A 3487-nucleotide genomic window follows, 5' to 3' on the forward strand; every position below is an offset into this window, starting at 1 on the left:
CAGCAAGATGCCAGTATAATACTATGTATTCCTGATCATCTTAGAAAGCACAGTATAGATGGGTCCCAGGGGACAACTGCCTTGGTGCAGTTGCAGTTTAAGTACCATATAAGCACAGCATACAGTCCAACTGATGAGCATAGTAGTAAAACAATGGAACCACACTGTCAGCGTGCTGATTTAATACAATTGCTTAGTCCTAAGTCTGGATAAAGCACAGGCAGCTGACAATTAGCCTAGTAAAAAAACCCAGGTTGCAGAAACAGATTTAAGCTTTTTGCAAAAATGGCCATTCAGCAAAGAGCACTGCTGACCCCTTGCACGTACAGTAGCTTCCAGTGAGTGCCAATTTGTAGAAGTCTTCTACAATGACATAACTGGATGAATGGATGAGGCCTGTTGACAGGCCTGATGAGGCCATGAGGCCATGTTGATCTACAACATCAGCTAAAGATATTGCCCACCTTGACTTCAGCAAGGCTGTCGACACCTTCTCCCGTAACATCCTCACAGGAGAGCTCACAAAGTGTGGGTTAGATGAAGGAACAGTAGGTAGATATTGAGAAGTGGCTGGATGGCAGAGCTCAGAGGGTGGTGATAAACAGGGTCAAGTCTAGTTGGAGGCCAGTGGTGTCACGCAGGGGTCAGTACTTTGCCCAGTGCTGTTCAACTTGTTCATCAATGAGTGGATGAGGGGACAGAGTACACCCTCGGCAAGTTTGTGGGTGATACCAGACTGGCTGGAATGACTGACACACGAGAGGGCTGTGCTGCCATTCAGAGGGACCTGGACAGGCTGGAGAGTTGGGCAGAGAGGAACTTCATGAAGTTCAGCAAGGACAAGTGCAGGGTCCTGCACCTGGGGAGGAATAACCCCAGGCATCAGTACAGATTACAGGTAGCAGCTCTGTGGAGAGGGATTTGGGAGTCCTGGTTGACACCAAGTTGACCATGAGGCAGCAGTGTGCCCTCGTGGCCAAGGCGGCCAATGGGATCCTGGCCTGCATCAGGAGTGTTGCCAGGAGGTCAAGTAAGGGGATCCTGCCTCTCTCCTCAGCTCTGGTGAGGCCTCACCTAGAGTACTGGGCACAGCTCTGGGCTCTCCAGGACAAGAGGGACATGGAACTTCTAGAGAGGGTCCAGCACAGAGCAACAAAGATAAGGGACTGGAGCATCTATCTCGAGAGGAAAGACTAAGGGAGTTTGGCCTGTTTAGCCTGGAGAAGAGAAGATTGAGAGGGGATCTTATGAACATGTACAAATACCTGAGGGGAGAATGTAGGCAGGATGGGGCCAAACTCTTCTGGGTGGTTAGCAGCCACAGGACAAGGGGTAATGGGTACAAATTGAAACACAGGAAGTTTCATCTGCCCATGAGGAAGAACTTCTTTACTGTGAGGGTGACAGAGCACTGAGGCAGGCTGTGCAGAGAGGTTGTGGAGTCTCCCTCTCTGGAGATCTTCAAAACCTGCCTGGACATCACCCTGTGCCCCATGCTCTAGGTGTCACTGCTAGAGCAGGGGGATTGGACTAGATGACCTCTAGAGGTCTCTTCCAACCTCAACCATTCTGTGATTCTGTGAAGTCAGTACTCTCAAAAGATGAAGAAAATAATTATTAGTACTCGACAGTTTATCTATCTGACCCAGTCTATTAAATACTCATGGAATGTGTACAAGATGGACTTGAAATCCTTGGCAGAGTGACAGGTTTAGATGAAAAGCCCGTAAGGCAACATCAGAAATATTCCATCTATCCAGCCTGTGGTGTCAACACTTTGAGGGAACAGAGCTTATCATAACTGACTCCACAGAAAAAAATCATTCATCAATTAGGAACACACCAATACATCAAACATACGAGATTCCAAAGCAGACGCCAAAAGATGGCAATCATACCAGCATGTTGGCAATCACACTGGTATGCCAGCAGGAATGACCATGACAAATATGAACTCTCTGTTTATCTCTGAGTGTGAAGTGTGAATGATTACAATTACTTATGATGTCTGGCTATGGGAATGAAAGTGCAGCAATGTAAGGGGCTCTTACCAGAAACATACTTGTTTTGTATGGTGTCTCTACAGGCTGAACTGAAGTATTAAAAATTAAAACAAAAACAAACAAACAAAAAAAACAGTGCTTAGATACAAGCTCTGGCTAGGTAAAGAAACTTGAAAAGCCACATGCTAGAAAAATGGAAGATGAAAATTAATGACACATTGAGGAAATATATAGGAGGACTACAAGACAAGAAGATAATAGTGAAGCTGATTAATAGGAAAAAGAGATTATTATGACCAAGGTAGGATTAAAGCTGCTGCTGCACTTTATCAACTGGTTAAAGTTCTATACGAAAGGATTTCAAAATACAAGATGAACCCTTCAAAAGCAAGATGATGCTAATCCTTTGAGCTGAAGTAGAAAAATATAGGGCAATAGGATACTATACAGATAGGATCTGTATAGACTAGAATTAAGAAACCAAATATCAGAACAGAAAGACAGAAAGAACAAAAAAGTGAGAGATCTTTACACAGAGGGAAAGCTAAGAAGCAAACAACCCTGTCTTCTTAAAAAAAAAAAAAAAAAAGTCACTCTGCTGAAGAGCGAAAGTTCCCTCCTGAGCAGTGAGTAGTGGAAAAAAGGAGTTGTCAGAAAACTAAGCAACAAATGGAAATGAGTCACATAACTGCCAGAGGGAAAACAATTCCCTAGACAAATGTTACACAGGGTAAGAAGTACCTTTATAAAGACAAAGAAAAATCTATTTTTAAAAACTATGAAAAATTAAAGTTTATACATAGGGTGGTAGACTTCCTCATCCATTGTATTAGTTAAAAAAATCAAAAATATGAGGGAGACAGCAAAAATGCCTTTACACCCCTGCAGCAAGCTGCTCAGCTATTAATTTCTTGTTTCCTTGTTCACATCAAGCAAATCAGGCCTCAGCTGTGTTTATCACCCTGACGAATCGTGACATACATTTCCTATTTCAGGAACTTAATTTAAATATGAGAGGGAGAGTAGCAGGGAAGGAATATAGCATCTTTTTTGTATCAAATGAGAAACTGAGACTTTGAGAGGCTTGTCCAGAAGAGACCTGGAAGGTCATGGCAGAATTACGCATCCTATTTGGACTTTCATAATTCCAGTGCTGTGCTAGCCTTGAGAGGGGATCCATTCCTGCCGCCCGGGCTGGAGACTGTTCCTCTCCGGCAGCATTTAGAAGTACATTTATGGCAAGAGGCAGCGCAGGCATGTGTGGCCATCGCAGCCCATTTTGGGGCAGTGTGGGCAGGGAGGGAGGCAGCGGGGATCGAGGATCCTTTCACCCGGCCAAGCCCAGTGCCCGGCTTTCCCGCCGTGGCCCTGCTGGCACCCGCGGCACCGTCCGCAGCCCTGCCGGGCAAAGGGAAGAGGCAGAGGGTGCCCGAGCCGGAGCAGAGCTGGGAGCTGAGTGGAGAGGCGCGGCGGCTCCAACATCG

Source organism: Nothoprocta perdicaria, unplaced genomic scaffold (genome assembly GCF_003342845.1).
Source record: "Nothoprocta perdicaria isolate Ctin4 unplaced genomic scaffold, notPer1 scaffold_126, whole genome shotgun sequence".
In the NCBI taxonomy this organism is placed as follows: Eukaryota; Metazoa; Chordata; class Aves; order Tinamiformes; family Tinamidae; genus Nothoprocta; species Nothoprocta perdicaria.